General features: G+C 40.7%; 1 protein-coding gene across 3 annotated transcripts in view; it reads left to right on the top strand.

Annotated features, from left to right (window-relative positions):
• Positions 1–22,761, top strand: part of mtss1lb (MTSS I-BAR domain containing 2b) — a 92,606-nt gene that overhangs the window by 40,757 nt on the left and 29,088 nt on the right. The window lies entirely within an intron of this gene.

The following is a 22,761-nucleotide window of genomic DNA, read 5'->3' as shown; positions in this document are numbered from 1 at the left end:
ACACACATATGCAGTGCACTCGCTTGGTAAGCATGGGAAGCTGAGCTCAGTGAGTCTTGCTGCTCCAAGGCCAAGTCCTGTTTAATGAGACAAGAGGCTGGAGTGAGGAGTGGTAGGCATCTAAGTGTGTGTGTGTGTGTGTGTTACGTGTGTGTGCATCAAATTCTTTTGACATTTAGATTCAGCTTTTCAGGTAGTTTTCTTGGGGTTTATTACTGATTACTGAAAATTTCGTAGCCTGTTGAAGGGTTTGTTTGTGTGTGTGTGTGTTTGTTTGTGTGTGTGTGTGTGCTTGTGTTATCAGAGTTAGTGAGAGTTAGGTGTTAATCCGCAGCATTAACAGTCATCGGCCAGGCGTGATAACCGGTGTGGCTGCTGCTGGCTCAGCTGTACACACACGCACACACCCTTGTACTGCTATCTTTCTGAGGACCCTCTACTGACTACATTATTCTGTAAACCCTGACTGTAATGATCAGAACTGCACATCTAATCTCAGCTCTTTCTTTCAATTCAAAGGGATTATCCACCCATTTATCTGTAATGTTATCACTGCAAAAATCTTCATATCTCTATAATATATTGTAAGGTAAGCAGTGCATGTCTTTCAGCAATGTCGGACAACACTGTCCACAAAACCCGAGTTTTCACCCAAGGAGGCTGAAATGTGTCATGCAGGATTGCGAGGTTGTGTGTATATAATTGCATGTATGCATGTGTGAACGCATAAGTGGACCAGAGCATGTGAACAGAGCATAGCAGTAAGCAGGGAATGCAAACTCGGATGGAGTGCAGACTATATTTTTCAAAACGAGTGTCATCATATCCCCTGCTACAATGTCGCTCTGGATCCGCTCACACCATGTACTGGCCAGGCCCCTAGGAAGAGCAAAGACTAAAAAGCCCCAAAATACTTTTTCTCATTGACTTACATTGACTTAAGACATCGGAAAATACGTCGTCACAATCCCACAAAATGTTTAGTATTAATATCAGAATTTGATTAATCCGGTTCATAATGTGCAGTGGGTATTTTGCCAGCGAGGTATGTGCACTGCAGACATAGAAGGAGGGCGAGCGCCATTCATCTGATAAAAGGCAGCTTTTTTCAGTTTTTGTGTGTGAACAATTTGAACAATTTGAGTGGAGCAAGGTGAAATCTAAGCTGAGGGTGGAGTGATATTGAACAGAGTGGCTTTGATTGGGGGAGTGGAGGGAACAAACAGCTCCCTGAGTGAGTAGCATACATTCTCACCGATCCACTCCACTCCACTCACATGCTCTGATGTGGGCATAGCTAATGCGAATACACACTTGTTTTCCAGAGCCCCCTGCTGCACAGTGGTCTCATTCAGATAGATTATTTAATCTTTATTATATTTTAACATTGATCTGTAATTGGTGTGTCTTTAAAATGTTTTTAAAAAATTCTCAAGGTCTCAGGCAATGCCTTCAAATGTCTTTTTGCTCAATTTACAAAGATATGAAACTGAAAAGGCATCCTATTCTTACATGTGAGAAGCTGGAACCAGCTAATGTTTCAAGTATTTTTGCTTTATGATTTTTTAATGAATCTAATGTTGTGATAGCATAACACTGCCTCTGAGTCCCTGCTCACAGAGTAGCATCATTAGCCTTAATCTAGCATTTTACAACATATTCCCTCCTGCCTCCATGTTTGTTACGTATGTTCTTCCATATGGCCTCCATGTGACTATTTGCGTGTACTACATATTTATCCATTCATTTTTTTCTCTACCCTTCATCCTTGTCTCTCTGCTTCGACTCTGCCACTGTGTGTGTTGCCATGGCAACAGTGGCACACACAGATGCCAGTGTGTTATGTATAGGGGGTCTCTGTCTAACAAGAGGTTAGACATTCCTGCGCACACTTTTTTGTAGTCCATGAACTGTTATATCTTTGGACATATGCGACCAAAAGACGGAGTGAATTTGACGTACATGTGTTACAGGACAATCAAAAAACCCAGCCAAAACATATATAATCTAAAATGTAAATATGATAAACTCTAATACATATTAATGTTATCTTTGATTACATATTCATGTGTTTTTTTATGTTCTATACAAAAATTCTTTATTGTATTGGATGTTTTTTCTTATCTTAGCTCTCGACCACTTGTAAAATGTTCTCTTACCTCAGAGAAGAGCAAATATAAGAAACATTGATGAATCCCAGGAATCATCGATACTAAAAGAACAAATCATGGTTATGGAAAAATATGAGACCATGTCATCATATATGGCTTCTTGAGGTCCATTTTGTATTTTTCTGAAGTCTCTGACAGCTTTACAAAAAGCCTGTTTATTCACAACCTGCTGATGGGGGCACTCCGAAGTTATTCCTTATTTCTTTTGGTATGTCAACAGTTCTCTTGAAAGTGACTGGAAGCTACATGGAAGCATTGTTAGAGAGAGACATTAGCAGTAACAGCAGAGCAGTGTTTCCCACAGCTACCTGACCTCATCACAGACAGTCTGCTCAAAACTAAAGTGTTCTCAGGGACACGCTGTCACCTCTTGACCGTGTGTGTGTGTGTGTGTGTGTGTGTGTGTGTGTGTGTGTGTGTGTGTGTGTGTGTGTGTGTGAGAGAGATATAGAGAGATAGAGAGAGAGAGAGAGAGAGAGAGAGAGAGAGAGAGAGAGAGAGAGAGAGAGAGAGAGGGCTTATTTGATGTTTCCCTGACTTTGCTGTATGAGTGTTATACAGTATCTTTCACTGTAGTTGTCTGTAAAATGCTGTTGCTGTTGTGACCCATTGTTCTCTCATTTTTCTTATTTTCCAACAATCTGGTTCTCTGTGATGCTTTAAATGTGGGGGTCAGGAGCACACACTACATTACCCACAATGCTATATTTAGTCCACTGCAGTGTGTGACTCAGCACAGCCGAGCCTAACTCTGGTCTGACAGCACAGCTCTCACTGGTTATGCTGCTACACCATATCCACAGTAATATGCATATTTAATTTGTATTTCTGTTCAGGAAGACTGGGCCGTTGTGCCTCCAGAATACAGAAACACATTCAAAAAGGGATTGCAGTGTATGATCGTTGCTGTAATTAGTAGTTCCTATCCAAGGGTTAATTTGAATCAGGTGTATTGGTTTGTCAGACACAGCGGGATGTATTGTCTGAGATTAAACAGACATTATAATCACAATAAGGGTAAATATCCATTCATAAGCATATGTGTTAGTGCAATCCTCTTTCTGCCATCCTCATGACACACTGCAGAAAACCTCTTTTGCCCCTTAGCAGCTCATATGATGCATCCATGCAGATGGCATGCTGCATGTTAACAACAGATACCATCTGCAAAATGCATCGTTACCATTGAGTGTATTATCGTGCAAGTGCTATTTAGACTATGTGAGAATGTGTGTTCATATTATACATGCACATTAAGCATATGTGAAGCTTCCGTAGGTATGTAGGGAACGTGGTTGCTCTGTGTGTGCAGTGTGTAATTGGGGACATGAAGTGTGGATGAGCAGTGAATTCCAAACACTCTTCCATGCAGGGAATGATCATGTTTCCAAGCCTCTGTTCAGTTATGGCTCTACATGCAAACCAATGTCTAAGGAAGCCATGACGAGCAGTCACCCTCAGGGCTTCCTGTTACATGTGGGTGGGAGAGTTTATTTTCAAGTTGCTCTTCTCTTAGATTGCGTGTTAAGGAATACCATTGGACCTGACTGAAGCTTCATAACTCCCTCATCCCTGTCAAACAAAAACAAATAGTGTAAAAAATAAAAACAGTCCCTTTGGAAAAATGAATCCCTCATTTTGACGGGTGTCAACCCTGCAAGTGTCCTTAAGCAAGACACTGATTCCACTCAACCACTGCCAGTGTTGATTTCCTGCCCCTGACCTCCCTGTGTATTTCTTGTTTTGCTCAATAAAACATCACCTGACAAGCAACATGATTGCAGGTCAAAATCTTAAACTTTATAGGTCATAACTGCACCAGGGATGGACATATCAGCTTGTTTGTGATCGACTAGTCTTGCAATGACAATCCATGCTCCAACACTGGAGGACGGTCTGTTTTATCATTCTGGAAAGCAGAGGTAGGTCGTGAAAGCACCCCAACTCTCCAGTCCATATTTCCAAAAAGTGTTTAAAAGTTCCTTTAATGTGATTATATGGAAGTTATGTATACCATAGTGGAAAATCATCTGCATGCGAATACAGTACAGTGGTATTCCTTAATACCATTTTTGGAGATGGTCCATGGTAAAACTGTACAGGGAACAAGCCAAATTATCTCACCCAACTGGCAAAACTTATTTTGTTATTTTTGAGAAGAAAAACACAAGACTCTCGACTAGATGTCATGAGTCATTCAACAAATATTTTAACATTAATATTTTATTGTATGGATAAGCATACTCGAGCTGTCCTCAAGGTTGACGCTCTGTTATTTGTGCATGGATGTTTAATCCTTTTTGAACTTTTGCAATTGCAAAATGAGACAATGTTGTTCAACTGACGATCTTATCTCAACATGTGATACTGGAGAATACGCACGCACACACACACACACACACACACACACACCCCAACAGAGTGATTATCTTATGTTTACGGAAATAAGATTTCAATTGAATGTAACACAGAGTAGTGCAAGCTCTTTAAGATCATATGTCATGTAGTCTGGAGAGGTGAGGAAGTCCAGACAGCACAGAAAATCAGCCAGTCAACAGTTGGAGCTGAGCGCAGCACCGGCGGTGGCACTGGCACAAAGTAGTGGCTTTGTTCAGCGTTATTACCAGATTACAATGAATGGATTAATGTATGGGACTGAATGTATAATTTTTAGATGTTGCCCTTTTGTTATAATTAAAGGGTGGACTGACCGATATCAGACCTGGAACTGAAATTCCAACATTTAACATTTATATTGATGAGAGGAAAGATGTCAGATCAATATCAGGCTGCTAAGGTGCACAAATGTATTTTCAATTGATCATTCCCATTGATTCTAGTTCAGTGTCAGGTTGCTGGATTCTAGTAAAGAGGATTTGAAACAGTATTATAATGTATGATGTTGTGATATTGTCTTTCCATGATGAAGGCTAGGTTGTTTTTAAATGCATTAGTGAGGTCATCAACCATGGAGCTGGTAGAGAGATCCAGTTTCTTGCTTATCCACAACCCTGATCCTGACAACAGCCTTCCTTTAAAACGTGATTCTTTCATGCAGTTTTTTAGTCCATACAAATGGGGAATTGAACAGTATAACACCACATTGAGGAGAGCAGGTATGTGCCCAGTCTGATGATCACCTGTGTTAAACTGTGTGGGAAATGTGAAAAAGCAGCCCCGTCTAAAAATGATGTTCCCATACAATAAAACAAAATTTTCATTTATCATTGATGTTCAAAAAAAAGGTTGGAGTGGATAGACAGGTCAACCAAACATAGGACTGTCAACCAGGTGACAATGTTCATGTTTTATGTGAAACCAAATGTTTTTGTTGACTTGTTTACATAATGCACTTAACCTACATTGCGTACTTTAACCCAAACCAACAGTAATCAAGTTATTATGTCAAATTGTAATATTGGGTAAATTTCAGTTTTTTCATCACTCAAGCAGTTTTTGCTAATAAGGCTTCCTACTGATTAAATTGATGTATTAAAGTTTGAATATGTAGAATTTTTCTCAAAAGCTATATTTTAAATTGTTTGATAGGTTTGACAATGACTTTCTGTCACGTTTTGTTTACATTGTACCAGCCAATAGCGTTGGCCGTTGCTGGTTGCCAGGGTTGTCTGTTGTTAGGTGCAGCTACTGTAGGCTGGCACTGGGTGAAATGGAGTTTGCTAATCCTGCAGCTGCTTCGGAGCCTCAGTGAAGGGGGCGTTATTTGTCCCAGCAGCTGAGTGACCAGAGACGGGCAAAAACCAGAGTCACTATAGCTCAAGCATTCACTCCATGGACTGAGAGAAAGGAGAGAAACGCCATTGAAACAGACACCCAAATGGCTACGTTCCTCCTTTATCGATTAGCTAACTTTTATGTTTACTTAGCTGTAATGGCTAACGATAAACGTTTACTACAGGTTTTGAGTTTGGGGGCTATAGCAATCAGCTAAAAGTGTGGTAGAAAAACAATAACTACTGGCTGGACAGTGTCTCCATCAAAGACAGAGACATGATTTCACTCTGAAGACCAAAGTGCCAAACCTCCCAGATTTCATCCATACAGTGGTCTATAATTTGTGCTCATGATTAGAGACTATAACAGGTAAGATTAGTGTTTATATAACACCCCTATGTCTATCAACGTTCCTTTTACTTTACAACACACATTTATCTCCTTACTGATAAACAGAGAGAGCAAGACAGATTCAAGGGAAAGTCCTTAACAGCTTACTATATTTTTGACATTTTGTCCACATCTTCTTGTGTAATGTCAGTGCAATCTGGCCTGGCTGTTTTCATTTTCTATGTTGCTATATTTAGCAGCAGAAACTGTCCTTTGCCAACAACCCTCCATTTTTGAGTAAATATATGCCTTGTCTGGAGGCCTGAAGTTCAGCTCTGCCTTGGTCTTCGGGGAACAAGCGTGTATTTCAGTTTGTGTATTCGTCTTTGTGTGTGTGTGTGTGTGTGTGTGTGTGTGTGTGTGTGTGTGTGTGTGTGTGTGTGTGTGTGTGTGTGTGTGTGCGTGTGCGTGTGCGTGTGCGTGTGTAGGACAGATTTAAAGCCTCTGTAATCAAAGCCAGAGAATGTGCATGCTTTCCCAGGCCCAGCTGACTCAACTCCAGACCATTACACCAGCACTTACTGTTCAGTCCTACAGTATCCTGCATCTTAATGGGACCAAGGTGCTGGATTTGTGCGTACATCCGTGCATGCGTGTTTGGCCAGTAAGGAAGTTGTCTGCCAGTGGGCTTCCTCTGCTCTGATGTTCAGGATGTCCCTGTTATCCTGGAGCATTGCGGTTTTCTTGCAGTTAGTGCTGTGTTCAAGTCAGCTTTTCAGGATATTTTTGGTGTGATGATGGACCGTCATTATCATTCCCCCTAGCAAACAGTGTTGGAAATGACATTCATTCAACATTCGAAGAAACATCAGCTTGTCAGCTCTTAAAATGTCAGGGCAGGATTTTTATCTGACATTGAGGTGACTGCTGGTATTTGTGTTAGAAACAAAGTGCAGTGCCTCACACAGTAAGTGGATGTAATTTAAGCTGTATGTGAGAAAGAAGGGAATTAATGTGCAGCCGGAGCACACAGAAAATTCTTATTATGCTGTTTTATGGCGTCTACACTTTGAAGTCAGTTTTGTTTGGATGGTTATTCCGAAATGACAGGAAAGCAACACATCTCTCCTTTAGACAGGGGTTCAGACATGTGAGTATTAAAGAGAGACAGAGAGGAAGGGAGGGAGCCAGACTAAGATGGAAAACTAAGTCATAGAGCTGGTAGAGTTGAACATGATCCCCAAAACAACAATGCACATACACACATGAAGTCAGAGGTCCGTTTCACAAAGCAGGTTCAACAAACTCTGAGTCTAACCCTGAACTCTGAGTTGATCTACTCTGAGATAGGAAACTCTGAGTTTTTGGTTCCAGAACAGCTGATTTGAGTTAGTTTGATCAACTCGGAGTAGTTTGACCTGGAGTTAAGCGCGTGCACCAGAAGTATAAAAAGACAGCATCAATGGAGCCCTGATTTGACGAGTCACCATAGCAATGGGGAAGGGGAGGGCTACGCTACCACTGGAATTGGAAATATTAATGCACTCATACAGTGCGTTTGAGCACGTTTTTCGCTGAAAGTGTAACACCGCTGCAGCAGCAAAAGAGAGGGAGACGCGTGGGAGAACATTGCTGCTCGGGTCAATGTCTAAGTTGAGTTGTAGTCCTGTTGCAATCACAATAATATCACAGGGGGAACTGCTTGGGTGGGAGCCTATTAGTTTATTTCATTTAGGTGCATTCCTGCGGGGAAGAAGCGCACTTGGCAGCAGCTTAAGATGAAACATAAAAACATTGTTCAAACAGGTAAAACCTCGGCACAATTCCATGGTGATACCTCATTTTGAGCAGGTTTGACATTATAAAGTAAATATTACCGTAAGTGGCTGTTTTAAAAGTTGTATAAAAAACTCCCATTTGCAAAAAAATGCAGCGCAACACATAATATCTGCTGGGATATGAGAGCATTACTTCGGTTCGCAATGTTGGAAATGTAAGGATGGATTAGGTTGTGTATGTAAATGGTGGACTGTGATGTGAAACGGTACCGCTCAAAAAGATAATTTTCTGGAAATGCAAGAACATCTATGCGCAGTCTGATAATCATCTCCCGACGAATATTTAATTCTCTGTGCAGTAATTCTGCACCTTCATCCACGGGAGGGTTAGGTTCAGAGAGCATGTTACCATGGTAACTGACCGAGAGGTTAAGTTACCTCTCTCTGTCAAACAGGCTAGAGTTACCCCTCTTTCTCTGGTTTGAGTTACCTCCCTTTGTGAAACGGAAAACTCAGAGTTTCCCTCATTTCAGGGTTAACAGACTCAGAGTTTTCACTAAACCTGCTTTGTGAAACGGACCCCAGGTGTCTCCAATAACTCTTGAACTGAAGCTTCTGGCTCTGAGCTCTTTCAGTCCAACACAGAAGACCTTCTGCTTCTCAGGGCGCACTCACACTGTCCATCTGTACCATGCCGAAGCAAATCTAAAGTCTAGTTCGTTTGACCAGTGTGACTGCAACCGTACTGCGGTTGCCGTCCACGGCCCGTTTGGGAGAGGTGGGCTTTTGTAAAGCACGTACCCTAAAGCACGGGGCACGGTACGGATGGACAGTGTGAGTGCGCCCTCAGTGATCAAGGTGACTTTTATCTTAGCATACAGTAGGTTCAGTGAACATTTCTCTGACACAGTGACAAGAACAATTCAACATCATGATATAAAAATACAAAGCAAAGATATAATGTAATTGCATGACATAGAAATGAGCTTTCAGTTTCTTTTTTTTTTGATGCAGCATGCAGCTAAAGACCCAGCGTAACACAAGCTTACCAGTAGCCTACAGCTGGACTTTTGCAGACACCAGGGCCACTGTCGCAGATGACGGAGAAACAACAGAACTGATAAATCCTCCTGTTTCCCTGAAGTCCCCGATGTAAACAACATTTTGTCTTGCCTATGAGTTATGTAAACAAACAACAAACAGTAAAGCATCTGCCGAGACTGTCATGGTGCTCTCAGGTGCATCTGTCAAAGTATCAATAGTTAAGTATTCTTTAATACCGCATTTTCAAAACAATACGATATCCACATTTGATATTATGAAAAGTATCGCAGCTTTAAAAACAGGAGATTGACAGCCAGATTTTCAACCCAAAGCTGCACGGATGAAACAAAGCGAAGAAAATCAATTGTGTGTTGGTTTGACTTCAGTGACTTTTTCATGTACCAGACTGTGTGCAGGTTGTTACTGGTATCCCGACACCCTTAGTCAGTGCTGAAAAGAAAAGTTTACATCAAAAATCGAATCGAGCTGTGATCTTAAAATCGATCGAGGATTTGGAGAATCATGACATCTCCGTTCTATATTATTTAAATTGTCTGCCCACTGGTTCACTTTGAGTTATTCCAGGCAACATGGTCATTGCTAGGATGAATTTACAATATATGTTGATGTGATTTAAAAACACTTAAAGGCCACAGGGCGTTATTAGTCGTAGTTTGGGCTTTTCCTGCCCGATGTTATGAACTACTGGATACATTACTGGTAATAATGTGTCATTTATTTCTGGCAGCCTTTTCATGTTATTATCAGCAAGACATTTACCATCACTTGTATAAAGTAAGAAAGGCCAACATCATATAATAATTGATTATATATATAATTCTACTACAATCAACTTAACAGAAATTTAAGGAATACACCAATCAGGTGGATATGTTTTATAACAGTGAGCTAACATCCAACCTGAGCGAAAGGGGCTTTACAGACAGCTTGCCTTGAAATTCATAAAGAATACGAAAGAAATTATTACCATTAGAAATTATCATTTTCAGAAGTACCAACAGATTACATACAGAAAATGCTTGAAGTGCTAATTAGTGTAAAGGATAATTTGGGTACTACGAGGCATTAATAGCAGATAATAAGGGCTGTATTAGATATAATCACAGTTTACAGTATCTCAGTTTCAGCTACTGTACACTGAGACTGACTCTGCATTTTGCAATTTGGCAGAGCTCTTGAACCGAAAATGTCTGCAAACCTTTGTTCTTGGCAGGCCCCTCACTCTCAGGTATCCCATTATGCGGTGATAAATGTAACACATACAGTATTTTTTGCGAATAAGCAAGCATGTGACTGAATTTCTTTTGTAAATAAGAGGTTTTTTTTTTTTAGTTCTGTCCTGTTCAGTCCGAGTGTTGTGCTGTGATGTGTTTGAGGTGACTGGGGACAGAACTGACTGGCCATGGAAATCAATTAAGCCGGACCAGAGCAGCAATTACTCAGGTTCATCACAGTGGAAACTCATCTGGGTCAAAATATCCAGCGTGATGGTTAGCTGAGGACAGTTTCTGATAAGTAGTGTAGCATTAAACAACTGAAGGGCTTATTGCCTTGGAATGCGAAATACGACAAATAAATGCTACAAATGCTACTTTTTTCCCTCAAAGTAGTTGAAAGATTTCTGAACTGAATAAAACAATAATATTTCACCTCCCTCTGTTTATATTAGACAGAAATGTGGAAATAAGGGGCAAATAGTATCACTCGAATATTAAAAATTGATGAATTAAATATCAATTAAGAGAAACTAAAGTTCAAGTGAATTTTGTGTCAGTTCAGCTGTCATTCGCAAGCCTGCCTCCTGTCACCAGGCAACTGCAGTTGGAGTGGAGAGATGTGTTTTGACAGGAAGTGACCTCGTCATGACCTTTTGATGTCATGAGTCTGGGGAGGAGGTCAGAGGTCAAAGCTGATGTGTGTGTGTGTGTGTGTGTCAATTTCTGTTGACTGGAGGAATATCTGACTTCCAGTCCTGTTGAAGCTTGACATATTTGAGCTGGGTTTTGCTTCACAAAATAAATGTATTTAATTTATGATTAAAAATTACTTGGAGGTCAAATCTGGTTACATTAGCTGTTAGCTTAAACTTGGAAGTTAACCTTGACAGCCCATCATCTTTTGAAAATATTATTTACAATTATAACCAAATAGGGAAACACTTGTTTAAAACTGCAGTCGGCAAGTCTGACTCAGGGCCTGTCCACATGAGGACGCATTTTCCTGTAACCGCACATTTTGAGTATTGGTTAGGCCGACCATCCACACGCAGTCGGCATAATGGAAGCCTGAAAACGATGTTAGAGCGAGGGAGCTGCCAGTGACCGGCACCCCAAGCAATTGGAGGTTCGGTGCCTTGCTCAACAGCACCTCTGCAGTGGCCAGGAGATGAACTGGCACCTCTCCAGCCACCAGTCCACACTTCATTCATGGTCCACACAGGGACTCGAACCAGCAACCCTCCGATTCCGAGCCCAGTCACCTATGGACTGAGCTACTACCGCCCCAAGTCTGGATGGCAAAACCGCATACTTTGCCGTCATCTCCCCACCTCGGACCTCTCATAGACTGTTTACTGAACTGTACTCTAAGCCACAAGCATGTGAATGAATTAGGCCGACCATATATTTCTCCACTTTCCCTGATGGTCTGAATAAGTTGCTAAATTGGTCGCTAGTAGCTTTTTATGAATAAAGTTGCCAAGAAGGTCGCAAAAAGTAGCGAGACAGTGCCCCCCTTATGATTGGACAATCATAATGTTATAGTACCTTATATTTTATCACATCATTAAGTCACTACCAAATATCATCGCTCACCACATCTTTAAGCTACATTATTGATTACTAAACCTAATGGAACTTACACTGTTACATCTCGTTCCCCCCCTTAATCAAAGTCCTTCTACAAACTGGCCTCTTTTGGCTTATTGCTCAAGTCTAATGTCTCATGCTGTAGTGCATTCCTCCAGCATGCAGTATTTGAGGTTTGGTGCAGAGGGATTACACTTCAGTGTGTGTAGATGCTGTTGTATCAGAAACTGATGGTTTGTTTTGGCCAGGGTGACTGTCTGCCTGGTTGTCTTGTTTTTCCTGGTTGTCTTGTCTTGGTTTCACGGTGAGAGGAGAATCTAGGCCTCATGAATTATTCTGCTTTATGTGGCACTGCTGCTGCAGTCTCTCTGCTGCCTCTGCCTGTCTCCCCCTCGTTAACCTGTCTTCTCATCACTTCCTTCTTTGCCCCTCTTTGTCTCCCCCTGGTTATGTTTCTTTTGGTCTATCCTCCTATTGTTGCTGTGTCACCGCAGAGATGCTGGTGTCACAGGAGCAGATGGGTGTTGCTGCAGACGTCTGTAACCTTGGCAACCGCAGCCTCACCTGCTCTAGCATTAACCCTCCCTCCTTATTATGCCAACCAAGACACAAAAGCATAGTCATCCCCGACTCCATGTTCTAAATCCTCCTTATATCCTACTACATCCTTTTCCTCTTTCTAATATTTTGTTCTTCCTTCCATTCCATCCCTCTTTTTCTCTTCCATCCACTTCTAAATACTGTCTTATTGCCAGTATTCAATAGTCATGGTATCAGTCAGTGTGGCTAAAATCTATCCACACATTCACAAATGATCCTGTCAATATGGACTGAACTACTGCCACACCTTTATACTTTTGAGCCATCACTCACAACTAGATTACAGCGACATTGTTTACAGTGCAAACTAACGTTAGCTTACAGTGACAACTAGCTTACAGCGACAGGCCAATGATCCTGGAAAAAGTGCCTAAAGTCGGCCAAGTTAGCCAACAACTGAGGAGGAGTTATGATTCCAATTTTAAGATAAAAAATGAGACTGACAGGAGAGTGTGTGAGCACGTCAATGAAGAGGAATGAGGGAGTGTGTGAGCACGTCAATGAAGAGGATTGAGGGAATGCCCATTAGGAGATCAGTTATTCAGCTGAAGGCTTTGGAAATCACCAAACAGCATTTTATTGTACCCTGTTTTATTCAAAGTGTTTTTATAATCCTCACTTCTTCAAGAAGTGTTTTTTCCAAAAATTATTCTTTAAAAAGGAGGGTCATCTTATAATCAGGAATGTCTTATATTTGGGCCAATATTGGACATAGGAGGCATAAATGAGGACATTATGTGTGTGTGTGTGTGTGTGTGTGTGTGTGTGTGTGTGTGTGTGTGTGTGTGTGTGTGTGTGTGTGTGTGTGCGTGCGCGTGTGTGTGTGTGTGTGTGTGTGTGTGTGACAAAACACACAAACATGCAAACACATGCTGAATATATAGATAGATAGATAGATAGAATCACATATATAGAAAGAGAGAGAGAGAGAGAGTGAGAGAGATAGAGAGAGAGAGAGAGGCAGACTGAATCCCGCTGCAAGATTATAGATAATAGTTGCCATGGAGATGCACTGGTGGGAAGGCCACAGATGCCCCAGGCAGAGAGAGAGAGAGAGGAAGAGAGAGAGGGAGAGAGAGAGCGACAGAGAGCGACAGAGAGCGACAGAGAGCGAGAGAGCGCGACAGAGAGCAAGAGCGATGGAGAGAGAGAGAGAGAGAGAGAGCATATTATCATTAGAGAGCAGACTGTTTAAAGAGGCTCATTGATATTCTCTGGGAAAGCAGATACGCAGTATATGACAGCATATGTGTGTTTGTCATTTTTTACTGTAATTATTCCACAAGTAGAGCTGTTCCAGGTTGTTATTGATACCAGTATCTAAAATGCCTCCGATAATGCCTAAAGTGATGGTATTAGTATACATGAGTACACAAGTCTTTGTACCATTCAGATACCACGTAATTTATCACCGAAAAAAAGCTACTTTAAAGTAGTTGTTTCATTTCAACAATGATAGCAATCATATAACATCCATACAGGGTATATATATATATCAGTGGCGGCTGCTGGTCTTTCAAGGAGGGAAAGCTAATTTTCCCGGGCTACATCATAAATGTGTTTGTTTATTTATATGTAAATTCTACCCTTCGTTCCTTTTTAAGAAAATTATCTGTGACCTTGTTGTACCAACTAGGCGTCTTTTCCAGGAACTTGACCAGTGTCCTCTCAATGTCAGCAGAGCTAGGCTGCTTAAACGGCCTTGGCCTTGGCCCAGCCCAGCATTTATCCAATGAGCGTCTAGTTTGGCTGCAGAGGAACAACCCACTCTACGCTTCCCCATTGAAGTCAGTTAAAGCTTAGCGTCCAACTGTGTAAAGCGCTGTGTCGCTGTGGGGATGAATGAGAAGGAAGTTGCGCCGGTTACCTGTGATAAGAAGCTTATTCTGAACAAAAGATGAAGGCTTTAAAGCGCGTACTTGTACTCAATGAAATGTACACACAGCAGTACATATTTCACCACTTTTTTTTTTTTTGGTAACATTTTAGGGGAGCTTCCTTGCAGTCTTACAGCAATCGCCACTAGGCAACAGCCTGGGTCCTTGTGAACTTCCTGCCAGCTGATCTGACACACTGCATCCAGGGATAAATATTGGAACGGTCATGACGTTACTGGTGCCAAGCAGTACGGTTATACATGCATTTAATTATAATGAAGCTTTTTTCATGAATAACTAACTATTGAAACTGTTAATGATATTTAATCATATTCAATAGGGCTAATTTTCGCCAGCTCCATTAATACGATGAGTAGCAGCTATCTTGGACTAAAAAAGGTACTTTAGCTGAGCTTTATGCAGCTGCTGCATCAGAGCCACAGTCTGTTTGGAAGAAAACAAACACACACATTTAGATAAAAAGTATTTTTTCAGTCAAAGGTGAAACAGCACAGATATGATGCGTAATAGCGAGACATGCTTGTACCATTAACTTCAATAGAACTGGCACCAAAGTCTGGCACCAGTGACATCATGAATCATATTTACCCTGTTACATTTAAGACGTTTATGTTTAGTGTGGAATGGTCTATTTGAGCAATAGCTTACGACATGCTGTGGTGGTACAATGGGATTATCTAGCCTTATCACTGCAGTTAAACAAACCTCATAACCTGTGTTGTCAATCCATCAGTAAAGTTTATTTGTCACATGTAATCATATAAGGTACCAAGGCAAGTTGGCGCTGCTCGGTGGTGTCTGCTGCCCGCGGTGCTGAACTGGAAGATGGCCGATACACTAACAGCGGAGATGCAACTAGAGTCGTTTCTCTCTCTCTCTCTTAAGAACATTCACTTATCCACAAAAACAAAGACTGAGGCGGAGGGATTCTCTCCATTTCTTTAACTCGATTCACTTAACAACACAGGTAAAACTAACACAACACAGAATAATGATGGTGGAGGAAAGCCTACCTGATGCCAGAAAAGTCATGCAAAATGTCATTGACCTGCTCCTTTGTCATTGTCTTAAGGTCTCAAATTACATTTGTATCCACAGTTAACATTTTGACGGCCCTTTTCGTTTGCTTAATAGTGTTCTATTATGGGCGGCTGTGGCCTGTGGATCAGTGGAAGAGGGGGGTCGTCCTCCATTTGAGAGATCGGCAGTTCGAATCCCCAGCTCCCCCGGTCCACATGTAGAAGGGTCCTTGGGCAAGACACTGAACCCCGAATTGCTCCCTGTGCTGCGCATGGGTGTGTAAAAGTGGGGTGAATGGTTAGATTAGACGGTATGAAGATGTCCACCACCATCTGTGTGAATGGGTGAATGTGACAAGTATTGTGAAAGCGCCTTGAGTAGTCAGAAGACTAGAAAGGCGCTGTATAAGTACAAGTTCTATTCATTTTTTCCCCCTAAAGTTAGGCCACCACAGAGGTCAATGTTGAGCATAAATGTTTCCGTTTTGTAGCAGTTTGTGAGCTAGATAACCAGTTTGATGCTAGATTAAAGAGACTGCCACACAAGCCGTTTTGGTTGCTTAATAACAGCAGGAAGTCCACCACCTAATTAGATGTCATCGTCATGATATACGGGGATCACGGCTAACAACCAATCAGATTGCTTAATTCGTGTCATCTGTTTTATGAATCCTATATTTTGATCCATAGATGAATGGCTGCTGGTTGCATAACTGTGTTTTTGTGCATGTAGTATAATAAAACAGTGACAATCTTGATCATTTAAGTATGTAATTAATGTATGTTTAATCTATATAATCCGGTTCCCACTCTCTCTGCACTAAGCCCTCTTCCAGTTTTCTTAGCGAGGTAACTGTGTGTGTGTGTGTGTGTGTGTGTGTGTGTGTGTGTGTGTGTGTGTGTGTGTGTGTGGTTTCCCTCTCTGTCCTTCAGTCTCTCTTTCTCTTTTGCAGTGAAGTTCAGACATTCGTTTCTGAAGCAGCAGACAAATTGACCTTAGCAACAAACATTCTGATTCTCACCTTAGCAACAGACCAAGACCTGCGCTGTCATGGAAACCATAACAAAACTGTCAGTTAAGTCAGTTGCTAGGTGACGAGGAAGACTTGTTACTTTGCCATTCACCGGGCAAACAAACACTTTGTCCAGTCTGTGAGTAAACATGATCAAATCTCCTCGTGATTTAACCAGAAAAATGTTATATATACATTAATCATTATTTTACTTATTATTCTGCATACTGTAGTCGTGTAGGATCTTCATATAATATTACATTTCCTTCCAGATTTTTTTGTTATTGTTGTTAATGAAGTTGATGCTAAACTAACTGGTAAGTACTAAAAAAGTAGCCCATTTGTACTGTAGTAGAATAAATACATTGCCACATGTTTTCATGATGGATTAGTCATGCCGAAATGATACGAAATCATAAATTATATCACCCTACATCTTTGAAACTACAGTATATGGGTAGAATTCAGTACCTTGTCTGGGTGGGTCCCTCTCACAAACACATACATTGACACACATATATTTTATTTTATTTAGTTTTTACTGCTGCTACTGTGGGAAGCAGATCAAAAGCAGAAAAGGGAAAGGAATGAAAAGTGTCATAGTTTTCAAATCTGATTTTTCCAGTAGGAAGGCTCTCCTTCTGTCTGCAGGGCGGACAGACAGACTGTCAGACGGGAAGTGGGAAAGGTGTGGATATGGTACACTTTTTCACTAGTAAGTGAAACACTATATAACAAACAAATAAACAAACAAATAAACAACAAAATACATGTATTTTTATGTTGTTAGGGAATAAAATTATCCGACATTTTTCCTTGAACTTGACTGTCACATCCATTCCCCGCTGGAAACAGACTGAACAGAGAAGCTGCTTTAAGGATTTATGTCTCTGTGTTTTTTTTTGCAATGTCTTAGCTTTGCTATTAAACACAAGACACATATACTGTAGATTATTACTGTTGGTTACTTGATATACATTTTGGAATTAAAAAATCAGAGCCTATAGTCATAGAATCTTGGATCACATTACGCAATCAACGTTATAACCTGACATCGACTGACCAAATTGCAAATGGTGTTAGGCCGCATTCACACAAATTCTCACATCCTCAGGCAGTCCTAAGGCGGTCCCCAGTCTTTCCATTAATTTTGAATGGAGGTAGTGCTTTTAGTCTGTGCCAAAAAAATGTAGCGGCTTGCGGCACAAGGTTGAGACGGATTCAACTTTTGGAAGAACACAACTGGGCGTCATGCTGTCGTAGCCAATCATGTGGTAATCAGACTTGTCAGTTTGTTTTGAGGCAAAGTGAGAATCACACACAGTAAACAGTAAATATCGCTGCCTCTACAACTGCCACAAGAGCGTTTTAAAACTATGAGTGTAAAAAAAAAGACACTCAATCACTTACAGTTATTGCCCAGGTGTTTGTTTAACAGCTGACTGTTTCCTGCTACAAGCTCCAGCACAGTCGCTTAGTCCCTCTGTGTCTTTTCTTTCTCTCCGTTTAATGAAGCTGCCAGAAATGTCAGAAATGTTGAGAACATAGCAATGAATGGAAAACAATAATAGTGAATTAAAGTATACTTGTGTTACATTGGGGGTTAAAGAACACAACAGGATGTCACACAAATTGGCCATTTAAGTGACACTCCCACCGCCGGAGCTGCTTCAGGCGGTGTGAATGTGGCCTCAGTCTGGAACCTCTCAGTTCATTTTCAATTTCCAAGGGGTGTTAAATAGCCGGAGACCAAAATGCCTCTGAACAGATTTGGATAGGTCTACAACTGATCTTACACACACACACACACACACACACACACACACACACACACACACACACACACACACACACACACACACACACACACACACACACACACACACACACACACACACACACATACAGGAGCTGTATTCCAGATGTGAGCAATGTGTTGTGTCCCGCCCCTCATCTCGTTGTTGATCTCCTAGTGGAGTCTTAGAGGCATGGTAATAACAGACAAACAGGAAGAGGACCATCATAAATGTAGAGATCAAACACATGCGCACACACACGCACACACACGCACACACACACACACACACACACACACACACACACACACACACACACACACACACACACACACACACACACACACACACACACACACACACACACACACACACACACACACACACAAACACACACACACACGTACACGGCTAAAACTCCAGTCCCAGCAGTGAGCTCATTAAAATGTGCAAGGCAACCCCTCTCGTCTTCATGCTCTCTCATCTCTCCTCCATTTCTTAATGTCTCATAGCCTTTCCCAGTCCCCCTTTACCTTCGATACAAAATATCTCTCTCTTCATCAGTTATGGGACTTTGCTTCAATCTCTCCCCATGTCGGTTTCAAGATCTGCTTATTGATTTGGGATTAGATCACACTGTTCATAGTTCAAAATACTGCTTGAGTTGTGCAACTGATCGGCATGCATGGTGCAAACTTGAACTGTGTCCGTGAGTGTGTGCGTGTATGTGCATATGTGTGTGTGTGTGTGTGTGTGTGTGTGTGTGTGTGGGGGGGGTGTGATTGTGAGTTTTGGGGGAGGGTGGCTCTGTTAATGAATGGTTGCCGGGTAGAACAGGGGGCGTGAGGGAGGAATTTGTTAATTATGAATGGAGCACTTCTCTCTGGATGTGAACAGCAGACAGTGTAAATGTGTGTGTGTGTGTGTGTGTGTGTTTTGGGCGGGGGGGGGGGGGGGGGGGGGTAACATATGTGAGTATGTGTTGTTTTAATCAGGGGGTTGCCGGTTTAAATCTACATGAGATAATTTAACTTGTATTATCAGTCACCATGAAAGTGATCATGAGCAAGGCTTCACCTTGGCAGCACTGGGCCATTCATTTTCAAATAAGTGCCAGAAGAAATCATACATCAGAGCTCAGTTTTGAAAAATCAAATGTTGGAGATAGTGCAACTTTATCCAATACACTTCATATGAACTGTAACTGCCTGTTAATTAAAGTGTGCTTCATATTATTTGATAGGGATGGGCAAAAAAATTGATTCATGTAAAAATCGCTATTCTTATCTTCTATGATTCCAAACGATTCATAACTTTCAAGAATCGATTTTTACAAACTCTTTTTCCCGTCTCACCGTGCACATTTTGGGCTTCAATGAAGCAAGCTGGTCTGTCAGTGCCAAGTCACCCGTCATTCAAGGCAAGTGTTTGGGCGCACTTTGGATTTCACAACCTCCAGGGGAAGATGGATCTGGACATGACTCATTCAAAATGCAAGGTTTGAAAATGAGATTCAAGTACTTGGGCAACACTACAAACACCCCCTGAGGTCAAGTGAGCTGTCATTCACTTTTCTGTTGTCAAACCAGCCGGCTCTATATTTGTAGTGCGCCCGTATTCTGATATTTATGGTAAATGTATTGGAACTGCTCGGAGTGAGCTGACATGAAAGGTAAAGATTTTACTGTCATTCTGTCTCACTCTGCAGTATAAAAATGTTTACCTGCAGAGAGGAGATACAACTATACACCTCATCAAATTCCTTGGAAAATGTTTTTGTTGTGTCCATGTCTGTGTCACAACGAGGCCTAAATACCAAATAAATATGGAAATAAGATTAATTACATAATATTCACATAACTTTTTATCGTTGAATTTCAGAATAAAGGTTATTTCAAAATATAATGTACATATGTATAAATATTATATTGTATTAAAAAATTCAAACAGGCAAAATAGCAGTTTTGCATTATTAGTTTTATACAAATACATTTTTTAAATGGATCTAGCTACTAGCCTCCGTGTATAATTTAATCAGTTGATACCTTTGTCCAAAAAAAAGATGTATAATTTAATGCTTTTATTTGCCAGACTGCCTTTATTAGCTCACAGAGGACTGGAGTAGATCCTGAACCATGTACTAATTCAAAAACAGATTTTTAATCGTATGAACCAAAAATCAGTTTTCAACTGAGAATCGTTGTGAATCAAAAATCAGTTCTGAATCGAATTGTGACCCCAAGAATCGGCATCAAATCGAAGAGTGAGACACCCAAAGATTCCAACCCCTTTTTTTTTTTCATGTTTTAATGTAAAATAAAAAGCAGGTTTAGTCCTATCCTTGTATGACACATAATTGATTAAAGATTATTTTGTTCTATTTCGTATACATTGTTTAGCTTATATTAAATGTACAGTTTATACTCAACCCAGTATCACGAGGAATAACAATGTTCAGTGCAGGAGTAGTGCAAACAGGCAGGTGTGCAGGTGGTGGTAGTGAAAAAGCATGTAGCTGACTCAGTGCAGAAAGCTGGTGTTCGTGACTGACGTAGTATGAACATTTACCTTTTATAAGCTGTAACCTCAACTTTCCTAAACCTCAACCATAACCATGACCACATAGTTCCCAAGTGCAGTTATTGTAAAAAGTGAAAATTTGGTGTTTACTACATCTGTCTATTCTTAAAATACATAGTCACAGCAGTTCTTTGAGCTACATGCTAACCCTGGCATGCTATCGTGCTCACAATGACAGTGCTAGCATGCTATGTTTAGCCATTAGCATTTCCCATGTTCCCAATCCTAGTTTAGCATGCTCGCATATGCTAATAAGAACTATACACAAAGTAAAACTGAGGATAGGGCAGGGCAATATGGTATATAAAAAGTCTATGAAATAAGCTTATTTTTATATACTCCTGTGTATTAAATGCTGAGTATTGTTTTCATTTTATTAAAAACTTTAATGCAAAATGAACATAACATGCGAGGATCAGATTGTAAAGTGTTGTCAAAATTACGTAAATATTGATGTAACACAGTTCGGCCTCTGGTTTTTCTACATCTGGGGACCATAATTGCACTAAACTTTATGACAGCCCATCTTAAAGTTGCCATGATAGTTTTATGCCTATCCATAATGATGGTGGCACCTCTCCATTTTAATGCAGAATGTAATGGAAGTCCATTAAATAGTTCAGTCTGGAAGTTGTGGACTGACAGACCATCTGACATTTCTAGCATGGTAGGCTACTAGTGTGTCTGCCAAACTTCTGTGTTTGTTATGAAATTAGAGTTCTGTAAACTCATCAGAATTTTTTGCAATATTGAAATGTTAATATTGTCAGACAACTAAATAATATATATAAACATGTATATAAAAAATGTTGGCAAGGGGGGAGGCAGAATATAAATGGCAAAATATGAGTTTTCATTAGTTATTACATTAGTTATCAAAAGACGATCACATAGAATAGCCTACTATATGTGTGCCATTTAATGGTTTAAGAGAAAGTCCAGAGATACAGTAGTTTTAAGGATTTTTACAGTTTTTCCCACTTTCCTCAATGTCATAAACTTTTTTGTATTTTTTTTTTGTTATGTCAAACATCAGTGTTAGGCTATCTTCATTAAACTGTTAAGTGGCTATGGGATCAAATAACATTATCATGATACTATAAGCTAAATTCAGCAAAACTAAACAAGTCAACTTTTGCCAAGCTTTTTCTGAGGGGAGGCCCGAAGTCCTTAAATTACATTAAATTAATTCTGAAATTGATATTTTCAGATTAGGATGAAAATATCAATCTGGTGCATCCTACCATCCTACTGCTGCACTCCCTGGATTTTTACTGCGTAAACCCGTCTAAGCCCTTATGGTAAACACTGTCTCTTGAGGAAATCCCATTTGGCTGTTTTTAAATCTGAATTTTCCAGTGTGTACATTTCAGTGGCAGCGGTCATTTAGGTATTCTCGAGGCGCTGTGTACTAAGCCATTTGTCAGCTGGAAAGTCTTCAGTCCATAGCATAGAGTGTGAAGGTCCAATCAGGTTTTCTTGTTGGCTTTCCACCTGTACAGTGCAGCAGCAGCAGCCCTGAGCACCTTGTTTGGAATTTAGCACTGTCTGCCATCACTTATACTGACTTTAACTACAGGGTCAGATTTTTCCACATGGGTCTGATCTGCCTTAAAATAGACTGGTGTTTACAGTTTCAGGTTAGCCACTCACGAAACTGGGTCCCTGAGCGGTTGGCTCTCACACAAACAGACTCACGAGACACTGCTTTATATGGACGTAGCAGGGAGTGTGTGTAGTATCTACAAGAGGCAGATCAGGCTCTTGTGTAAATACTGCCTGAATGTAAAAGGACAGAAAAGCTTTGCAGTTTTTCATCTGTTTGAATAAAACAGTGCCTTAACCAGCATTTACTTTACACAGCAGGCTAATAGCAGAAATGTAAATATTGATCACAGCTTTGTGTAGTTTCTGTGGAGAAAAAAAAGTGCATTTGGTCGTAAATGTGCAATGAGACTCTTTGTTAGCA

This window comes from Echiichthys vipera, assembly GCF_963691815.1.
Source record: "Echiichthys vipera genome assembly, chromosome: 1".
In the NCBI taxonomy this organism is placed as follows: Eukaryota; Metazoa; Chordata; class Actinopteri; order Perciformes; family Trachinidae; genus Echiichthys; species Echiichthys vipera.
This window is presented reverse-complemented; position numbering and strand designations above follow the sequence as displayed.